Consider the following 23,413-nt stretch of genomic DNA (forward strand, 5'->3'; position numbering starts at 1 on the left):
CTGGGAGCTTGGAGTATGGGATTTTCACAGCTGTGAGTCAAAGTTACAGTGACAAGAATCACAGGGCGATCCATCATGATATTCTCTTTTTGCACTGGTCAGGAACATTTTATATATCTTTTATAAAGTCTGCTATGTCCGTGTCATTCACAAACACAGATTAAGCATAAAAAAAATGCAAGGAGACATGTTCACTTTCTTGGGGACTGCTGATACCCTGGGTCACATAGTATTTGGGTAGAATGATTCAAGGGTCCCTTCATAGCCAAGAAGAAGACTCAGGTGAATTTTGAATGTTCCATTGTGCAGTTTATGCATTTCAGTTTTAACTCAAGCCATCCTCAGAATAGTTTCTCCTTCCATTCTTTCAGAAGAAAAGGCAAGAACTTTTAATATTTCTAAAAATGTGACATGGACAAATACTGCATTGTCCTCTTCCTAGTTAAGTGCATGAACCTGAGTCAGCAGCCTTTTCTTGCATCTGTCATTTCGGAGTTTTCATCTGAAATCCTTTCCACTGAATCTTTAGTGAAGGCGGACTGACTTCAGGTCTACAGATCATTGCATAGGTTTTCTCCAAATGCCGAACTTCAGACTAACCTTATTCATTCTCAGTCCTATCCCTGTGAAAGAGTCTTGCTTTTTTGCTTGCTTTCAAGGTTCAAAACAACCCAGTTGTTAAAAGCTATCCTTTTCTTTGATCTCGGAACATTTTCTTTCCAGATCATCTCATGTGCTCTGTAACACTATGAATTACCTTCTAAACTTTAGGTTTCTTATTACCCATATAGTCAGTGGTTATTTTTCATACACAGAAATCAAACATCTCTTTATAGTCTGCCTTAGCTAAGTAGCTAAAGCATATAGTCAGCACAGAATGATGTAACTTCGAAAGAGAGTAACAGTGGTCAGATGAGGGCCACGTGGCTCTCTGTCCAAGGTGTCATTATGTTATTATTATAACCCATAATATACCTCCCTATTCTGTTCAGCACTTCATAGACTTGGAAAGGCTGACTCATGCTAATCAAAATGGCAGGACACTGAAGTATATAAACCATATGGAAAACTTAGAATGGGGATATGCTTTTCTCATGATGGAGAGGAATACATCTACCAGCTTCCCTGAGAAGTGGACCTAACTAGAGCTGCCTAGTGAGTGGAGTGAAAAGGCAGCCTTAAGGCATATTTCAACAAAGCTATTCTAAACCTGTTGAACCATCCATCATTACAGATTACTAGGAGAACCAAAAAGTAGGTTTTATTATGGGACTGGATAAAGTCAACGTTAGGCTCTTCACCCTTCTGCCCTATTCTTGAGGCTGACTGTCCCCCTTTTGTACATTTTTTTTCTCCAAATGGGGTACAGTTGTATTCTTGCCTTAAAAATCATAAGCCTCTTACAAACCTGCTTTCCTTCTGTTGTATTCAGGTCTCTGGCTTCCTGAGATACCAATTTAGAGAACCTCCTGGGGGTACTACTACAAAGCCGGATCTTGTTTATTGTTTATAGACTTATTCAGTTCCTGGGTGGGTAGCTGATCTTGATGTCTCCATAGTCCACCAACATATAATTAAATACTAAAGTAATTATTTGCAGGTTGACAAAACACATATACTTTCTAACCAACTTCTTTAGTCTTTTGTAAAATAGAAAAATGAAAGTATTTGATGCAAATACTCTATAGTAGTGAAACTGGAAAATATAGAAGCTCAGCTATAATTCTGTAGATCATTAGTCATTAACCAAATAAACTTGTTTTGTGGGAATTTCTCCAGTGTATCCCAACTGCTAATTATGCAATAGAAATCTGACAAGGAATTCATTGTCTTATGGAATAATGTAACATATTTTGAGACTCTAAAAGTGTTAGAAAATCCTTTCTTATTGGGGTTATTGAGTAAAAGCTTTAGATTCACTTATTAGGGTAGTTTTCCATGACTCTTGTAGGAGAGAATTTTCCTCTGCCCTTCAAGATTCTTCTAGCTGGACTAAGAATCATACTGACATAAGACAGACTAACAGTAGAAAACAAAAATTTTGTACATCTCCACACAGACATGGACATTCCACAGAGAGACAAAATGAGGTATGTCACTTTAAAGAGAATAAGATTTTCTACTGTCTTCGATCTCTGCACCTTTCACAAAACTTCAAATAGCACTATGTTGGGACAAAACATCCAGAAGTTTACAACTTCTGTGTTCTGTAGGAGCCACTATGAGGAGGTCCCCAGGAAGAATTTGCCATTTTCAGTGGAAAACAAGTGGTGGTTACTAATTATGATGGTTGTGTACTTTGGATCTAGATTTGCCATACTCTTTTATAGTAAGACACCAACTGCTTAAGAAATAAAGGTGTTTTAACTCATTAAACAGATGTGAGAAGGAGCATTTTAAGAGGGGTGATCTCTTTAGAAAATGGACCAAACTCTCGAATTCATACTAGATATGTTTGTAGATAAAGGCATGAATTCTTAATGTCTCTCTTCTGAAACATGGAATGTAGTTTACTTTTTTACTTGGGAAATATTCCAGTATTTGGTCAAAATGTGTGTGTGATTTAGCTTGTTTCTTGGTTTTAAATTTTGAGATTTTTATTTAATTTTTGATTATTAGGTCAGATCTTGTTGGTAATTTGTTATATTAAAAAAATGCAAATTGGAGTACCTAGGTGGCTCAGACAGTTGAATGTCTGACTCTTGATTTCAACTCAGGTCATGATCTCAGGGTGGTGGGGTCAAGCCCCACAACAGGCTCTGTGCTAGGTGTGGAATGTGCTTGAGATTCTCCCTCCCTCTGCACCCCCCCCACTATGCTCACCCTGGTGTGTGTGTGTGTGTGCTTTCTCTCAAATCTTTAAACAAACAAACAAACAAACAAACCAAAAAATACAAAACAAAACAAAACAAAAAACTAAGGATAATGGGGGTATAAAGGTTTTGGACTTGAAAGGGAAAGAATGCAATTTATAGGAAGATGAAAAAAATTTTGGTATTTATTTGCTAGCCCTTTCACAAACAATAGGACAAAGAGGATTTTGAGTACAGTGGCCTTGCGGGTTCCTCCCTGTCTACCATATGTAATTCACATCATAATGTAGTTCTTTATGCTAAAAGCTCCTTTCTTGGAGCAGGCAGTTGTGGGGGAGGTAAAGAGCTTTTCTTGCATCTGCTGTATTTTGATTGTTTTTAAATCAAAAATAATCTTCATGCTGAGGTGTCCCTTCTTGAGATAGCCTGCCCTTGGCCTCTACACTCATAATCACTTTTCTCTTTCAACCACATCTAGTGTTTTTCCAGTTTTCTTAAATGTCAATGCCTATAATTGAGCAAGTATATCATTTGGTCTGCAAGTACCCACTTTTGATTTCAAGGCTCCAGTGTGTGTGTGTGTGTGTGTGTGTGTGTGTGTATGTGTGTGTGTGTTCAATACATCACACTGTAGGTGCATTACAAAACTGATGAACTTAAACTCAAGGTACTTCTTACAAATCCTGATGACGAACCGAGTTGCCCTGTCCTAGACAGGCACAGAAAATTCCTTTGATTCTGGGTGCGATATTTTCCATGTATCCTTGTTATGTCCTTCTATTGTGTGGGTTTGGACTTACTTTCTCAGGATCCTTTTAAATTCTTGTTTCACTATGTAGTGTATTTACCTTGTAAAACGTAAGGAGGAAAAAAAAAACAAAAAAGACCCAGGTCTTCTGTACATCAAAATAAGACATTGATAAAAATATTGTATTCTAAAAGGCCAGATAGAGGGTATGGTGTCACAATATAGGGTTGTATTTCATTAGTTTTCTTATTCAGTGTTCACAGAAGCCTAGTACATGTTAGGCATTGTGCTAAGCCTTGTGGAGTCTTGGTGAATAAATGAACAAGGTCTTAGTTTTTATGAAGCTGAAATTTTCATGGAGGAGATGGAAAATAGTGTGGTCGGAAACAGGGATTGGGTAGAACGCGACTGAGTTGGGTAGGTGGCCATCTAATTTAGAGATCGTTTCTGAATAGGTAGCATTTAAACTAATGCCTTCAGTTTGACAAGGAGTCAGCTATTCAAAGAGCTGCGAGAACATTCCAGGCAGAAGGGAATAGCAGATGCAAACAGGAAGGAAGGAGCTTGATTAAGAATAGAAAGTCACAGGACGCCTGGGTGGCTCAGTTGGTTGAGTGGCTGCCTTCGGCTCAGGTCATGATCCCGGCGTCCTGGGATGGAGTCCCACATCGGGCTGCTTGCTCCATAGGGAGCCTGCTTCTCCCTCTGCCACTCTGTCTGCCTGTGCTCACTCTCTCTCTCTCTGACAAATAAATAAATAAAATCTTTAAAAAAAAAAAAAAAGAATAGAAAGTCGCTAGCATGACTGAAGCTTAGTGAACCAGGAGAGAAGTAGGTGGGGCAGACCATGTAGGACATTGTAGGTCACAATATGGAGTATAAGTTCTTTTTTTGTTTTTCTTTCTAGATTGCCTATAGCTTCTGAATAAGTCTAATACTAGTAAATAATCTAACAATACTACTATCCAAGCCACATTTCTCCATGGCGTTCACGAGAATATCATGAGAAAGTATCAGATGCATGGCAGAATCCTGGTTTACTCTGTAGAGTTTTTCCTGACACATAATTCAAAACTAATTTTAAAAATCCCTTTAATATTTTTAGTGAATTGTTAGCTTGCTCAGATCTTTAAAACAACTCTATGAATCCATTATAGAATTTTATCAGGGATTAGAGGCAAATTGAACAGTCTATAATTTCTAGAAGTTATTTTTGAAACTTGAGCCAAAAATTTTTGCATCTTCAGTTTATTCAAATTTCTTTCTCCCCTGATTGCACAAAGATGACCACAAATACTTCCTGATTGAACTTACAAGATAGTTCAATACTTGGCAAGATAATTCACTCTATTTAGAGTAACTAGATTTTATCTCACAACAAATATATCAGAATTTGTTCTGGTTCATTATTCTGTAAGTCTGGAGGCACTTTCCCTTAATGAAGAAGAGGGGAGCAGAATAATGAACTGGCTCTGTCCCCTCTCTCATTTGGCAACCTCATGTGTCCCAATAGTTCACGTCATGGTTACCAGGCCAATGTTCCCTCACCTTGTGTTAAGCATTGCTAACATGATTCCAATCAAAAGTTCTCTTAAAGATAGCAGCAATATTTTCTTGGCAAATACTTTGGCATAAAAAGATTCCTGAATTCCTTGATTAGCTGTCTTCAGAAAGACAGGTAAAGGGTGTTTCCCTTTCTTTGCCTGCTTCTGCTGGTAGTGGCAGCCCATGATGTGGAGGAAGTAAGAGAAATGGCATTGCAGTTCCTTATCCAAACTGGGAGCAAAGGGCAGGCAGCGATGTGTGCTGAACTCCTCTCCTGTGTAACCGTGGGAGCTGGAAGTAGTTGGCTAAGACTGTTCACTTTCTGTTTGGAGGTTCTAACCTTTGTGGTTGACATCAGAGCGAAACAAATCTGTATTACAAAACGTAGGTTAGACTTTCAAGTCTCTCTCTACAAAGCTAAAAATGAAGAAGACTACAAGTTACTTAGGTTATCTGGCCCCTAGTTTTCACACCTGTAAAATGAAGAGGTTGGAAAAGTAATCTGAGACTCCTTCCAGCTATAATACTCTGTAAGAAAATTGTTTTAAATCCTGAATAGAAAGTTTGAATTTTCTTTGCAGAAATTGAGACAGAGCTGTGCTACTTTTTTTTTCATTCTTCAGCAATTTTATGTATAACTTAAGACACTAGAAAATTGGATCAATTTTCTTTTGAATTTTCAAATAACTAAAAATACATCTCATTAGTTAATATTCTCTCTGCCATATAAGGTGGTATTATGTTGGATGTTAAAAATGACCAAAACTCACATGATCATTTGTAAATCATTTTGCCCACTGAAAGACTTTTGTGATCCCACATTTAGTTTTCTTGCAGTCAAATACTATAAGAAGATATTCACCAAATCCTCAGTCTTCTGTGTTGCCCAGTTTGAATAAACAATGCATCTTATTGCAATAACATTTTCCACCAAATGATACATAAATGTATTCTTAAGCTGTATAAAACTTTGGGAACATCTTTGCAAAAAGAGTGCCAACCCCCTTTTTTAGATGTTAGTTTCTTAAGCTGAAATACACATTTTATCTAGAGGGAAAATAAATTGCTACCAACATCCGTTCCATTTGAACTTTATATGCTTTTAATCCACAGACTTAGAAACAAATAGTCCTAGAATGTATATCAGATAAACTAGATGTTAAAGGTAAAAGTATTCATCTTCAGTCTCAATTTTTATGGGCTATTTGGTTAAACATCATCACTCAGGCTATTCCTGACCTGAAATAATGATTAGGATTAAATTTCCCAAAGAAAATATTCAGTCTTTATAATTTGTACCAAGGCTTGAAGAAAAAGTTTGAGAGGCAGCTAAAGGTTGTATTAGGCGATATTCTGATTTGAGGGGATTGGTGCAGCAGAGTGGGGGAGTTGGGGGGATGTTGTGGTGGAAGAAAAAGAGACTATGAAAACACATTCTTTTTCTGTTCATCAAGTATTAGCTTCATCTCACTTTTATGGATGCTTTCTTCTGAGTCTCAACCAATCAACTTCTAGAGTAATGTCTTTGAATACTGGAAATTTGCAGATGCTTCATAAATTATAGAACCGATTTTTCTGGTAGGCAATACTGAAGCAGGATATAAAGGTTACTTTAATACACTTAAATAAATTGATGTGTTAATTAATTGTTCTAGAATGCCTGAAATTCTGAATCTGGATGAATTCAGATTTTGATCATTGTTCCCACCCCAAGGACAGGAATAGGAAACCATTGTCTGTTTTTCTTAAATTTTTTGTAATCTTTAAGAAGCAGTACTGGGAACACAAGTTTGGTGTTAGTGTAAAATAAAACAGCATGCACTGCCCTTCTCCAACTGGGTTTGGACATGCACATATCATTACTGCCACCACCACTACTCAAAAACTTGTATGACTGCATTTCCTTCAAGTGACATAGGAGTGCTAAGGACTGAGAAGGCTTTGGTCCTAACATTAGGCTCACAGCATTTCCCATCACAACACAGACACGTTGTTGAACTTTCTCCTCATTAGCAGACTAGGAACACAACATGTTGGTTGGTTTCATTCTCAGTTCTCCAAGAAGTAAGAGATGTGTTTGGTCAGTTTAACAGGGAATGATCCAAAACTGTTGAGGAACAGTAGTTCCTCATGTTTCTTGCATGTCATCAGCCCCTGTGTTCTGCCAAAACATAACCTCCTTGGAACCCTCAGTGGACTAGGTTTGCAGAGCTCTGAATGAAGGGTGGTCCACAGTCCTTTTGTGGCTACAGACCTTAATTCTTATAGAGAAGCATTTCTTTCTGACAAATGCAACTATTTTGTTCTTTTGGTCAATGCGAACTGCCCCTGCTGTTCTACCATCTCCCATTTAATTGTTGGGAAAACTTATCTCAAGGATTTTCCACATCTAGTTTTCACATTTTCTCCCAGAAAGCATGAGGTTCATGCTCTTGAACATGTTATATTTTTTGCTCGTTCTCCTCAGGAACAATTGGTGTTACGTTTATTGGGAGCATCAGTGTTGTTTTCTTTTATTCATTTATTTTTGTGGTGGTGGTACAACAAGTGTCTACATTGCCAAAGTGAGAAACTCTCAGGGTCCATTGTTCTAGCTGTACTGCACTCCCTGGTATTTGTGCTTGTGCCTGTGAAGCTCCAAGGGGACTTGGAAGAACATATGCAGGCATAAAAAGTGGTGTGGATAAAAGGGGTTCCCTGAAAAGTCTTCCGAGTATGGCATATTCTCGTGATTTCCTACAATCACAGAAAGCCCAGAATTCCAGAAGAGTAATTATAAAGGGCATAAAAATATAGCACAGTGTTTTCTTGATTATATAGCATAGAAGGAAACCTGGAACCTGAAGCATCTGTTCTTTAGTGGGAGAGAGGTGTCAAATGTGTAGGACTAACTAGGAAACCTTTTTGGATAGGGAAAGAAGGATTGCTGTGTTTGGCGAAAGAAGGGCTGGTTTCTTCTGGAGATGCTGGGTTGGAAATATGCCAGACCTTAGCAGTATATTGGTGCTAGTGTAAGTAAAGAAGGGCTGACCAAGGCAGGATGTCACTTTGCTCAGATAAGACCCCCCAAATCATCAGCATAAGGAAGTAAGGGTCTGTGGTGTGTGTACCTGCACATGTGTGGGCACACACACCCCTCAGCCTGGAATTTCTAGTTGACCTTGGCTAAAGAAATCATATGCATTATTAATAAAAAAATAATAGCTCTTATCTGCTTTAAGATTAAGGGATGGGCTGACCCTGGCACACATGGGGTCATTATCCTGAACAAGAATAGTAGTTCCTCAACCTTTTTCCATATCAAAATTATCCAAAAAGGGTTTAAAAAAAAATCAGGGGCCTAAGCCTCACTTCTAGAGCTGCTTATTCAATAGGTCTGTGTTGATACTCAGAAAACCCCATGTATAAAATTTCTTCAGGATCCCAGTGGAAAGAAAGGTTAAAGAAAACCTGTCCTACGTTGTTTGGGATGACAGAGGGGAAGGCAGTCCTCCGGGAGAGCCCGCAGTTCTCTTCTCCATCACTTGGTGGAAGGTCCTTTCACTGATCTTTCATCAGCCGTTTACCAAAAACAGATTCAGCAATGATGCTGTGAAATCCCAGACTTCCTCTCTGTGTTCACACATGCCAAGGAGATATTTCAAGCGAAAACCCAAATAGTGTCAATTGACAAACAAAAGCCTGAAGAGTTGCGTCTACTTGAAGCCAGAGTGGTGTAACCTGGCTTGAGTTATGTAAATGTCTTTTCACTTCACACACACACGTAAACTGAATAACGAAAATACTACAAATATGGCACGCTAGAAATATGCAAGCCGATCTACAAGGATTTGCCCGAAGCACAAGTGCTTTGGGTGTGATTGCTTGTGCAAATCCCTGCTTTTAAGTCTTGATAGGCCATGGCTGGCACAATTTTATCTTTCTGTTCAGGGTGTAAAGGGAGCAATAGAAAAAGGCCTCTTTCCCTTTAGGACAAAGGAATAAAAGGAGGAGGTGGCATTGGTATTGTCTCCCTTGCAAGCACCTCTTGCCCTTCCCTACAGTCTACTGAGAGATAAACCAGGTTTAAAAAAAAAAAAAAAAAAACAGGATATGGGGCACCTGGGTGGCTCAGTTGGTTAAGCAATTGCCTTCAGCTCAGGTCATGATCCTGGAGTCCTGGGATCAAGTCCTACATCTGGCTCCCTGCTCAGCGGGGAGTCTGCTTCTCCCTCTGACCTCTCCCCTCTCATGCTCTCTCTCTCTCTCTCTCTCTCTCTCTCCGTCTCAAATAAAATAAAATAAAATAAATCTCTAAAAAAAAAAAAAAGGATATGTTGTAATGGGAGAGGAAGAGGTATAGAAAAGGGACACAGGCAATGTCCTTTGGGGTGGGGGGACGGAATGGCTTTTCAGGGGCAAAGTAGGGCGAAAACTACCAACAGCAAAAGTGGTCCTATTATTTTTCTCTCCTGCTAATACTAAACACTGTGTGAAGACAGGAGCAGCATCACAAATATACCATGGACGAATCATTCACAACTCGATAAGTTCCAATTTAAGTCCTACTTAAAAATCTTGAAATATTTTGGATTATACATCCTTTCTTGAATAAAAGGGAAACTCTCTTACCTAATGGGAAGTCCATTACTCTGAGTTTGAATATTTAGAGGATTCTAAGTTTTGGTGCTTTGAATTACTGTTCTAAAGTTGAATATTATAGGAGTTGGTTCTAACCAGGTAGCAACTGGTTATAACTGCTGGATTTTGCCAGAGTTTATTTTGAATCTGTGATAAAGGGCAATTTCATGTTAACCTAGGCAGACACAGGTCCTTCTTTTTTTAGTGCAGTGGAAAAAAATGCCATCTCAAATTAATCATTTGGGTAGGAATGTAAACACAGAAAAATGTTTCGAATACAAGTTGTATCCAGGGATACAATTTTGCACAACTCCTTAACTTGTGTCCTATATATGCTACCTTTTATATTCTTAGTCTATGCCTCTGTTAAGAATAAATGGTATTGGAACAAATGAATTAAGGCCTCTGGGGCGCTTGGGTGTACTTCAGAAATGTAAAGACCTAGTGACTCAGAGAAGCAGGTGGTAGAGATCAGGAAGTAGCTCCACCAGCTGCCGAGAAGCCTGGGCGGTGGAGGCAGCTATCCAGAGCTGAACTCCAGACCCAGAACTCCTGGGGGATGACAGGCTTCTGAGAAGTGTTCTATGCTGCAGACAGAGCTATCTGATTAAAAGGGCAGGCTCCCTTTTCTTCTTCAAATTGAGAGTAGGCGAACCACAGTTACCCAGGAATGCCTGCCCACATCTAATTTTTCCATCCCTTTGGGTGGTAACCATCACTGCTGGAGGGAGTTGCTGTTGGCTGGTTCTGCACCCCAGGCTCACAACAACAGCTGCTTGAATAGCAGAAGCAGCCCTGAGAATCCTAAGACCTTCCTCTTTTCATGGCTGGAAGGGAGGGAGGTGGGGATGGGTGACGGGGGAGAAGTGATCCAAGTCTGGAGCTAGATATTGGAAATAAAGGAAGCACTGGAGTGCCTCGGTGTCTCGTGAGTTAAATGTCTGACTTTTGATCTCAGCTCCGGTCTTGATCCTCAGGGTCCTGAGTTTAAGCCATGCATTACAATGTCTTTACACTGGGCAGGGAGCCTGCCTTAAAAAAACAAACAAAAACCAACAACAACAACAACAAAACAAAAACAACAAACAACGAACAAACAAAAGACAACAAAAAACAAAAACAAAAACCAAAAACAACTGACTCAAGAGTCAGCACCCCCAGAATTCCAGGCCCGTTAGGCACTGGGGATTGAGGGATGCAGTGTGGACCTGGCAGGGACAGCCCCACTGTGCCGGAACCTATAGACTGATCTTGTACAACAGAGTCAAGTCTCCACCCCCCAGTGACCTCATCTATACAAACATTGGCATCATACTGACAATGCCACAAGGTGTTGTGAAAATGTATACAAAGCACCTACTTCAGTGTCTGACTCATAAGAAAATCAGTAAATGCTTTTTCTTTTTCCTCCTCTTCTCCCCAGCCTGAAACTTAATTGTCTATGTAGAAACTTAAAAAAAAAAAACAACAACCAACAATGGACAGATGGTCAGCTGCAGATTCCTTGTACATATAATCAGCACTCCAGCACTATGTGTATCATCTAGCACTCCCTCTTTATTCTACCGCATGTTTCCTTTTGGTGATGATTTCATTTTTTCTCCAAGGTTGTCCTTGATGTTCTTTTTAACCTAATTCCACCCACATACCATATGCCGGAGGGTGGTGGTATAGTGAGGAGGCACTGAGATTTGTTCTGCATCCTGCACCTGCCCAGGGCTGGACCTGCCTATATATAGATAAAAATGAGCAGCAGGAATCTTTGAAATGTCAAGCCAAGGGAACAGGAGGTCCCTTTACTCTGTTGGGGGAGCGTGCAGAGTGGTATCAATAGATTGGAATGGCAGTGCTCTCAACACACTGTGCGCACATACAGTGGCTCCAGTTCTCCCCTTCCCATCTATCCTCATTCTTCGGTTTTGGGCTATGTTCAAAGCCAGGGTACTGGGGTCCTACAACTGCTTTTAGGATTGTGTAGGCTCCAGAGTCTGAATGACTCGGTTCAAAGCCACCTCCACCATAGTACGAGCTGTGTTACCTGGGGCAAGCTTATAATTAATGGGAACATAGATTTCCTAATCTTTAAAAAAGAATGCGAGTAATAACTCCATCCCTTATAATAACACCCAATTCAATAAATGGGAACTTCATTGTTTAGGACAAAAGCCGTGGAAACCTCAGTTTCTCTTTCATCCACTACAGTTACCGGTATATCCTATTGGCCATATTTTCAACATATATCAAGAATCTAAATCCAGTCAGGTCCCTCACTTCCTTCTGGTCCTAGGGCATCTTTTCTGAGAGCCCTGTCCTGATCATTCTGTAACCTATTCATTTATCTTTTCCCTTCTCCCAAGCTATTTTGTCTATGGGACTTTTTCCCATTTCATGGACTATGTAGGTCTACTCTGTCTCCCACTAGGTAAATTCAGAGATGACAGGGATTTTGTATCGTGTGTTCACTGCTGTAGCCTCATCAATTAGTGCATAGTCTGGCACAAAATCATTCTTGAGAGGATCCTTGTCAAAGAAAGCATTTAGCCCTTTGATTAAACCAAGAAATATATGTAAATCACCTAGCAGAGTATCCCTGTGTTTCTGTCATGCATTTTGAATCATAGGGAGCTTTTCTTTGATGTTGTTCAGTCACACAAACTTCAAATTCTAGGACATTGCTTCATGAGAATCTCCCAAAGGACAAGTTGTTAAATCCCTTTTAGAAGGAGAAAAAAATCAAGCTCACTGTGGCAAAAGCAATGTACAAAGTTTGCTTATAAAGCCATGATGCAAACACTTGGATGTGACTTAATAGCAGTGTCTTTGAACACTTGCGTGTCACTCATCAGCATCAGAATCACCTGGATGGGGGCAGGGGGTGTTAAAATACAGATTCCTGGGACCCAAGGTCAATTCCTTGTTTGAGACCTGCTTTATATCTGTGTTGATACATTGCTCTTCCTAGAATATTTACAACAACAGAAGCATCCCATGTCACAAGGTGTCAGTGCATGGGGTGGCCCAAGTGACCAGATGCTGAACCAAGAAAAAGAAAAAAAAATCACATCCTTGCCCCAGTCATCTAAAATACTTAGAATAAGCATACCGGTACTGGAGAGATCGGAATAAAAATACTAAACTTACACCTTAATGTGAATTTAGGTATTTTTATACTGAGCAAATTAAGACGGTTGGTGGATGAACATGGTTTGTGCTGTAAAGAAAAAACAGTGGGACAGTAGGCCTCTAGCTAGGTGTCAGAACTATAATCTGGGGAAGGTGGTGGAGGGGAAGTTCCCAACTAGGCCCAAGCAGGACTTCTAGCAAAACCACTGTTGATTCTATCATCTGGTGATGATATAAAATATGACTCTTGAAAGCAAGTTACTTTTCTAAGAATTTATTTAAAAAGTGAATTATTTGAGCAAATTGTGAATTGGAGAAGCTGACTATCAGAAGTGAAAGCTTGAATTCTACAATTTTAATAAATATACTACCAGGGTAACTTTTTTTCACAACTCTCCCTATTCCTCTACATAAAGGTCACCGTGCTTGTCCTGTGGCTTCAGACTGGACCCTCGATCATGTACTTTAAACATTCTTACTATTTTAAATTCATAAAATACAGCCCACCACTTATTTCCATTAAGGATTAACTCAGCTGCATATGACAGTGACAAATCTTGTCAAAATACTTGGGGGGGGTCTCCATCTGATTCTATAAGATATTTGGGAGCCCTAAACATGAATTCCAATAATTTGTTCTGGCTGGGATGGGCTTCTGTATGAATGTTTGGCAGCTGAACAAAAGAATGAACCACAGACTTGTGTAGATCTTGTTTCTTCCAAGGTGGTTAACAAATTACAACCTTGAGGAGGGATAATATTTGAAAAGAAAGTTGCGGTAAAGCTACATTTGAAGAGCAAATATAGTAGCCCCTTGAGCAACCTGGGGTTTGGGTACTGACAATCCACCATTTGAAAATTTACATATATATATACACACACACATATATTTGTGTGTGTGTGTGTGTGTGTGTATTTATTTATTTATTTATGTATTTTTTTATTTCTTTTCAGCATAACAGAATTCATTGTTTTTGCACCACACCCAGTGATCCATGCAATACATGCCCTCCTTAATACCCACCACCTGGCTCCCCCAACCTTCCACCCCCCTGCCCCTTCAAAACCCTCAGATTGTTTTTCAGAGTCCATAGTCTCTCATGGTTCACTTCCCCTTCCAATTATATATTTATTTTTAATATATTTTATTTTATTATATATTATATACATTATATATTTTATTATACATTATTTTATATGTTATACATTTATTTATATATTTATATAAATATAAATATATATATATATTTTTTTTTTTAAGATTTGAATGAGCAAACAGTGGGGAGGGGAGAGAGAGAGAAAGAATCCCAAGAAGACTCCCTGCTGAGTGTAGGATCTGACTTGGGGCTTGATCCCATAACCCTGAGATCATGACCTGAGCCAAAATCAGCAGTTGGCTGCTTAACTCAGTAAAAGTCAGCATATAATTTTTGACTTAACAACAATCTTACTAATCATCTGTTGACCAAATAACAGTTGATTAACACATATTTTTTATGTTTTATGTATTACATGCTGTGTTATCACAATAAAGTAAGCTAGAAAATACTAAAATCATAAAAGATTTTACAGCATTATACTGTATCGGGGAAAAAAGTGCACACATGTGGGCTCCTGCAGTTTCCAAGAGGTTTTCTCAATTTTATAGAAGATGTGAATAACCATATCAACTGTCAATCCCTATCAAATAATCCAATTGCCAAATGTTGGGGGGCGATGACATGGAGATTATTAGGGGCTAGAGCCTTGTAAGTCACAATTTATTGCTGCCAGTAGTCTTGAATAATGCTGAAACAAATCAAAACAACCCTTTATACTAAGTAAGTGTTAACTGACATGCTGATGGTTGGTGTTTTCTAGTAGAATCAGATTCTACTGTTGGTGGAGAGAAAATGGAGAGACAGGGAGAGGGTGTCTGGAAGGGGGATTAGAGCATTGTTGATACTATTTGTTGGCTGGACAATTGTAAGCAAAAGCATGGCCATGCTTGGATATCCTTCTTAATGTGGCACATGGATTTGTTTCTGTGTTTCCTGTAACCTCATTTCATCAGTATTAACAAATGTCCTGCCATTGTAGCACCCTGAAAATTGAGGACAAGGCATTTTTGGGATGCTCAGAAGAGCAATTATTTGACCTATTCCCTTGATAACATTTCTGGTGCAACAGTGTGATAAATAACGTTTAGAGTGGACAATTAAGTTGTTTCAGGAGGAAGACTAACAAGGGTTTCTAGTTCATGGGGTTTACTCACTTTTGAACCACTCTGATTCTGAGACCAAATCAAAGTTGAGTCACAACTTTCCGAATACCTCTTCCTTTTCAAACATAATGGTCCATTAGTGAGAAGTTGTGAGAATATGGGCTGGGAGAGTCCAATTTTTACAACATACTGTAATTGAATCTGATTACAACGTGGTCTCTTGGCCAATGTTGGTGACTGAGAAGAAAAACCAGTTTTCGTTGCTGTTGCTATGACGATATAGAATCAGAAATGGACCACACAGGTATGCCTAAGCCTGGAAACAGGAATTAGTTAAATATTGGGATATAAGGAAAGTAACTAAACTATTAAACTTGAGGCAGTCTATATATGTGTCAGTGTCAATATCTAAATTGATCCCTTTTAGAATTTAACCTCCAGGGTGCCTGGGTGGCTCAGTGGGTTAAAGCCTCTGCCTTCGGCTCAGGTCATGATCCCAGGGTCCTTGGATTGAGCCCTGCATCCCGCTCTCTGCTCAGCGGGGAGCCTGCTTCCTCCTCTCTGCCTGCCTCTCTGCCTACTTGTGATCTCTTGTCTGTCAAATAAATAAATAAATAAAAATCTTAAAAAAAAAAAAAGAATTTAACCTCCTTTAAGTTAGCTTGAAAAGTCCAATGTGATGCCAGTGATTTACATTAATATCCTTGTTAGAATTGTGCAGACAAAACGAAGAAAGTAAACTCTTTAGCCCAAGTTCTCTTTGGCCTTTGTGGGACCTAATGAGTCTATAGATTTAGTACAGTCTGGTTGGAAGGTTACAGCACAGTAAGTGCCGATATTGACAGTGAAGCAGTGGGTGAATTACCTCAGATTCCCTGAACTAACAGGTTTATGTCCCAAGCTTATTCCCAACTAATGTGGGGGAACTTCTTGGATTCAAAATTGTTCTTATCCAACATATTTTGTAAGTGGTATAGCTCAGTAAAATTCTATCGTTTAGTGCTTCTAAGTTTGGTTTACCGAGTAAGATGACATTTATTAAATAAAACAAATTTTTTGTTTCTCACCATATTGTGACCCTGTAATACTGTTTTTAGTACTGGAAAAATAAGATTTTCTCTTCATCAAACTGTTGATCCGTGTCAGCAAGAATACTCCATGAACCATGAAGAAATATGTCAAAATTCACACCATTGTCTAATTAAGCATTTTCTCCAAACATATTCCCCAAAGCTCTACACTGTTTGTAAATTGTTACTTAGTAATAGAATTACACATAGAAATTAACTCTTTAACATAATTGTGAAAAGTAATTAACTCCTCCATAATATGTATTCATGAGAATATTATTTTGGTCTCTCAATTAAGTCCTATTCCTTGGAATGACATTAGCTGTTACAGAGTAGAGGTTTACCCCCATATAAAAATGGTTGGTAAAGGCATGAAGAAGGAAGAGACCGCTTCATTATTCTGTGTATAGTTTTTAAATTAAACCATATTCTAAATGCCATAGGTTTGCTTATTAAGAAAATCCAAAAATGAGTAGTTTTTACTACTTCCTGTGTAATATGAGTAATATTTCTATTCTAAATTACCTGTGTGTGTGTGTGTGTGTGTGTGTGTGTTGTAATATTTCTCAAAGCCAGGCAGACCTGCGGACATGTATTTTAAAATGAAATATAGTATTTAGCTTAATAGGATGGAAAATACACTTCAGTGTACCTGTACTGTTGTCATAGTGTCTAGGTCCTTAAAAAAAAAAAAAAAAAGTAATTGCTTGGAGTTAATTATCCTTTACATGGATAATCACAATACCGAAAAAAGCTATTAGCTTTATATTAGGAAAACAAAAGACATTGCACAGCTTGTAGATTTAGGACCAGAAATGTATTATGAGGACCCTAAGGCTAAAAGAACTCCAGAGAAAGGACAGAGGTTTAAGCTGCAGATTAACACCCAAATGACTCCATTTACATGAAGGGAATGTTACGGAGATCTTTAGGAGCATGGTTAGGTGGTTGCTTCCTAAGCTATGAAGATACTCAAACCTGAAACTCTGACTTCTCCTGAAAAGAATGTCTAGTATAGTAGAGAAAGTCAATGGGCTGACTGTAATTATCTTTTAAATCAGAATAGTCTGCTTTTATAAGCTTGTAATTGACCTTTTTAATGTTCTTTTTTACATGTGGGAGTTTTCATGAGTTTGTTTTCCTTTGAAAACGTAGCCTTTTTGTTATGTTGTTTAATTACTCTATTTGTTATAGTTCCTGGAAAAAAACATGTGCAATCACATAATTAAATTGGAATCAGTAATTGTGATTGTGATCTAAATTTTCTACGGAGTTCTGTCAAATGTCCCAAGCATACATATCACATAAAGACCTCAGCAAATGACTTTTCTAATTTATTCTTTTAAAAAATTATTGATTATCCTTCTTGTGTTTTAAAAAAAAAAAGGATATATTTACGTTAATTGTAAGCTGGACTACATACACATGGTCTCACTGGTTCCATCTGGAATACTACATAGTTGATGTTCAACTTTGGCCATTCGTGAAATGGTCAAGAGATTGTGGTGGGTGGTATTGTGTGAGACTCTTTATTACCTGCATGACAGACCTCCTGGAACAATTGCGGGGATGGACCAGGAGACTAATGAAGGCAAGCTAAGTGTACAAATGCCTTTCGAGGCCAGGAGAGCAGCTCTACCCAGGTCATAGCATGATTATATAATGGGTGAGATTTGTCTTTTTCCAAACTCTCTCCCTTCCATTACCTCTTCCCCTCATGTTGTTTGGTTATTGGAGTGGCTGTAGATACTTTTGACATCTGGCCAAGGTATCATCAAGTTGGAAATACATTGTGTTGAGTTTGGGACCTATTGGTATGGTTTTCATTCAGTTCAACATAGAGTTCAGGGAGTGCTAACTGTCCTGGCATAGCCATGGCTTCCTGGAATACTCCGACGGCCCATCATGCCAACTGACCTAGCATGTTGGCCCAAAAAGACATTGGGTGATTTGAGAAGTTGATTTGGAATGTTTCCATAAAACATGAAAGATTAGAACTGATTGAGATGTATGTGACAAGTTCCTTTTGTCATCTTTAAAGTGATTTTTTTTAAGGAACTAAAGAAATTTCGGATTTAAAAAATGCAGACATATGAACTAAAGTGATTAAAGTGAATGATGAAATCAAAAGAAATTATGCTAACATTAAGCATATCATTATAACCAAAATTTTTTCAGAGCATAGCAAAAGCAATTAAGAGGAAGTGATAAATTCTTAATAGAAATGGTGAATAGGTACTTAGATTGAATCCTATGAGTGAATAGCATAAACATTTGAGGAAAATATTAAAATTCTTGGTGACTTAATGTAAAATACCATAACAAAGATACTTAAACTCGTACGTGGACGTTTACATTAAACTGGTTAATATCAATTCAAAGTACACTTAATTTTATTTTTGCCATGATTAATTCTAAAGCTTATATGTAAAAGGATTTTTCACATTCAACTATCCTAAAATATACATTAATCTGAGAAGCTCAAGGTAGCTTTTAAGCTACCGTAAAACAGATTTATGTCAGCTAAAGTAGAACAAAGATTAGCAAACTATGGTCCATGTTTTTGTATGGCTCATGAATGGAGAATGATTTTTACATTTTTAGATTGGGAGCTGGGAAGGAATCTTACTCCATGACATGTGGAAATTACACAGAATTCAAAAATCAAGGTTTATTGGCACACAGCCATACTCATTCATATGTATTTTCTATCACCGATTTTGTGCTACAACAGAATTGAAGAACTATGAGAGAGTGTATGTTGCAAAGTCTAGAAAAGTTTGCTAACTTCTGATGGTAGAGAAAAGACTAACTTGCTCTGTAACATTCCCAAATCTGTCCTATGAAGAAGTTCGTCAAAGAGTATGCAGCCAAAAATAGTTAAGAGGGTAAGTGTTAATGGGGAGGAAACTAATTCATAAGCACATCTTGTGATTTTGGATTTTGTATTTGTAGGTGTTTTGTTTGTTTGTTTGTTTGTTTGTTTGTTTTTAGATTTGTTTGTGGGCACCTAGCCTTTGGCTCAGGTCATGATCTCCAGGTCCCGGGATTGAATCCCCTTTTGGGCTCCCTGCTCAGTAAGAAGTCTGCTTCTCTTTGTATGCCGCTGCCTCTCCTCCCCTGCTCATGTTCTCTCTTTCTCAAATAAAAACCTTAAAAGATTTGAGAGAGAGCACACATATGGGTGGCCATGAGTGGAGGGAGTGACAGAGGAGAGGGAGAAAAATCTCAAGCAGACTCTGCTTCTGAGATCACGACCTGAGCCAAAACCAAGAGTCAGACTTTTAACTGGCTCAGCCACCCAGGGACCTCTATATTTGTCATATTTGTCAAACTTTCAAACTATTTGGTTGTGATTTATTTTTCTCATCCTAAATACTTCCATCTCTAATTTTTACCTGTAACTATTTTCTTGAACATCACCTTCTCAATTCACTTAAACTCCAGCTCCAACAAAACTGGATACACCAGTATATGACAGACTATATTTTCTCAATGGGAACTTGAAAGCAATTCTCCTGCTGCATATCTGTCCTATTTATAAACATCACACATTTATATTTAAATTAGTTTTCAGAGGGCAAACAAGCATCTAGGGTGAAATAAAGAAGAAAATTCTACTAAATGTTTTACCTTGTTAGAACTTGACCCCCTGCTAAAACTTTCTCAAATATTGTTCCTAAACAGTAGAAACTGCTGGTTTGAGTCTTGAAATGGTGCATTATTGCTCACAGGGATTTTTTTATGACTAAGTTTAAAATGGAAATGCCAACAGGTTTAATTATGGTACTGCTGCAGAGGGCACAGCACATTAACATTATTGCATGAAAAAATATCAATCTGCTCTATGAATATATTGAGCACCTTTAATATTTTCATTTGCATTTATAAAAACTCCCATTTAAATTTTTCATGAAAGCTAAATAAGACTTTGCAGAGAAATGCCCTCTCAAGATCTTTGTTTGAAATCCCTTATTTTAGAAAAGGTAATAAAAAATACAAGGTATTCTGATTCTTGATATAAATTAAAATGGGCATGTCATTCTCCACTGTGGCCCTTCTGAGTATCCCACTTGACCCATTTTTCTGGAGGGCAGATAGTATTATAATGGGCTAAACATTCAACTGTTAAGGAATTTAAGAGAAATGCGGTTATACATATGTATTTAAATGACTCAAGACAGTGCTATAATAAAGCTAGATGGAGCCATTGACTAAGATGTTTTTGGGCCAACTTTTTTTTTAAGAGTCCATGTATATATGGCAGAACCAAAAACTTACATGAACAGACTTTGTACCTTCTAAAAATGTGGTTCTGTACGTCAGTAGACCATATTCTCACTGAGCTTTTGTCTCCTCCAAGACATCAGATGGTTATGAATGTCCTGAACTGGTCCATTGCTACTGACCATCTGTCTCTGTCCAAACTCTAGCACAGCTTCTAACAGTTAAAGGCTATGTCACTACTTGTCACCAGTCCCCCCTTAAAATGCCTACAACTATAAATTTTTCTCTGTTCTTTGAGATGTAAGTCTTCTACCATCTAAAATTGTCTCCTTAAGGACCTGGGAGCAATCTCTTTGAGATCAAACACACACACACACACACACACACACACACACACACTGGGGAGAGGGCTCACTCTCCTTTCCCAGTTCCTGAGGAAGGGCAGGAAACAAGCTTTGGTAGCATGTTGCTCCAACTTGCACCCTTATACATGCTAGCATGAAGATAGAAGTCTGTTTCTCCTCTGGGGAAGTTCCAGTTAGCAACCCTGGATGGTCTAGTCCTAAGGATGAACCTCTCTCTCTGTTAACACCTTTGATTACCCTTCCTTTAGTGCAACACAGTGTTTAGAAAGTCTCCTGCCTTGTTTCAGTGGACTTGAGCTCAGGTTACACTGGGTCTTCTCCACTATTACAATGGTTACTACTGAATAAAATTGGTCTTTGTCACTTTTAACTAGTATCCAGCTGTGCTTTTCTTATATTCACAATAAAGTAATGATGATTCCATGTAGTTCTTTGTTAAATCTTAAACCCAATTGATTTCAACTCCCTCTTTTACAATGAAGACATTGACCCCTAGAGTAAGGGGAGTGTGGACCAGTAACTGTGGAGCTGAGGTCAGAAGCTAGTGTTCCTGACCCTCCCCTCTTTTTTTTTTCATTGTCACGTCCCTGGTTTTGGAGCAGTTTCCCTCTTATGAAATCATTATGGTAGAAGGGGAGGATGGTGTGGGTGCTTTAGCAGTTTCTGAGCTTTGAAAACAAAACAAAACTTTGGATTTCAGTGCAAAGTTTTACAGACGTCATAAATAACAAAACATATACTTGTGCTCAACAACAAAGTGATTTCCTAAATTAAGCAGTGGAATCCAACAATTTGTTCAACTAAATGTCCGCTGAATTAGATATATTTGTTCACATTATGATTAGGACGGAAGGTTACAGCAAATGTTAGTGGGTATTGGAGTGGTTTTAATGCATAGCTCCAATTCAAAGACTCAAGCACAATTGCTCTATACATTTTCTTAACGATTTTATTTATTGTTTATTTGACAGAGAGAACACAAGCAGGGGGAGCAGCAGGCAGAGGAAGAGGGAGAAGCAGTCTCCCCGCCAAGCAAGGAGTCCCATGTGGGACTCAATCCCAGAACCCTGGGATCATGACCTGAGCCGAAGGCAGACACTTAACCAATTGAGCCACCCAGGTGTCCCTCTATACATTTTCTCATATGTAATTTCTTATGTGGATTTCCTATCCCTTAAGAATGAGACTTAGTTGGACATATTTAACATCAGCAGTGGGGCAGATCTAAAACTTCTTTGATTTTCTTATCTCTATTACAAATATGAGTAACCAAACTAAATTAAGTTACTATAAAAGACCTTTTATAGTAAAAGGAATGCCAAAAAGAATGAAAGGGAAAATGAGCTTTAAAAATAGAGATGTCTGTATTTTTTCCCTTATACTACGCATGTGAAAATTGCAAGTAATAGGCTACTAGGCCATGGATGTCGTTCACTGCATCTGGCTGGGCTTTAAACAGCTCTGGGCTACACAAGGCATATCTGCAAGCATGAGGGTGATTAGGAGGAAAATGGTACAATTGCAGTGAAACCAGGCAAAACCCAGCTCTTTTAATGGTTGCGAATTGAGATCAATGATGACACAGTTCAATTATAGCATTAGTTCTTTATGTCAGAGAGGGGTTAAAAATGGATCATAATGACTCTTTAGCAGATAAATTTGGAGCAATTAGAGGTCTGAAAATGTCTCTTTATGTAACTAAAAAAATAATTACCCTTAAATTATCTGGGCTGCAGAACCTATTTCTTTTGCATGTTAGAAGCTGTTTTAAAATTCTATTGCTTCTCGATATGGACTTAATCAACTGAGTTTCTAACCCCCAAATCTCAAGTGCGGGATCAGATTGGACTTTGAGTTAGTATGGACTACAAGTATTTTAAAAGATGAGTAAATTCTTTCCATAATGTTTGCTTGTCTTAAAACCTAGTACAGTGCCTTACAGTGATTAAATGCTTATTGAATTAAAGTTTATGTTCCTTCTTCAGATATGGCTGGATAGTACAAACTAAATGCAAGCGAGACCAAGCAATCTGGATCAACTGTCCTGTCCCCCAAACATTAGCCTTATATTGTTTGTTTGATGCATATAGAAGCTGAATAAACTGACGATCTAAGCCAACACAATTCTTTCATGTAGGTAGGCTGAGACTATCATTTTCTCGGTTGTTTTGAGTTCCCGGGCTGGCCATGAGAAGTTTACAGTCCTACTGAAGCCAGAAACATCATCCGTCATTACCTTTGTTTTTCCCCTTGTTAGGATCATTGAAGTGACTTATTTATTGCTTCATCTCAGCCATAGATATGTTTCAGGGAGGGAAATTTAAACTAATTTGCACAAATGGACAGAGAGACACTTTGGTTTGTGGGCATTCAGTATAAATTAGCAGTAATTTATAAATTATAAATTATAAATTATAAATTATAAATACTGCTAATTATAAATTAGCAGTATAAATTAGCTTTCATTCTGGCTACCATGAAACACATCCAGACGTCACATGTATATAAAGAAAAATGTTCTATCTCTTCCTTTTAACCTTTGCATGGACCTGGTTATGTAGTGTTCGTGGTTCTTTATCCCCTTGCTTCCTCTGTCTCTTGTTTTCCGTGGAGTCTTGATTCTACCAGCTTGTTGCGGCATTTCACTTAACATCGATATGGAGAAGACATAAAGGGGAGAACACAGAGTTGCACATTGT

General features: G+C 38.2%; 1 pseudogene across 1 annotated transcript; it reads left to right on the plus strand.

Moving 5' to 3' along the window:
- The first annotated feature begins 2,166 nt into the window (after positions 1-2,166).
- On the plus strand, positions 2,167-2,356 carry LOC308354173 (cytochrome c oxidase subunit 7C, mitochondrial-like; annotated as a pseudogene). The gene has a single exon. The product of its transcript is annotated as a cytochrome c oxidase subunit 7C, mitochondrial-like (transcript).
- Positions 2,357-23,413: the final 21,057 nt, after the last annotated feature.

The sequence above is a fragment of the Martes martes genome (genome assembly GCF_963455335.1).
Source record: "Martes martes genome assembly, chromosome: 13".
NCBI lineage: Eukaryota > Metazoa > Chordata > Mammalia > Carnivora > Mustelidae > Martes > Martes martes.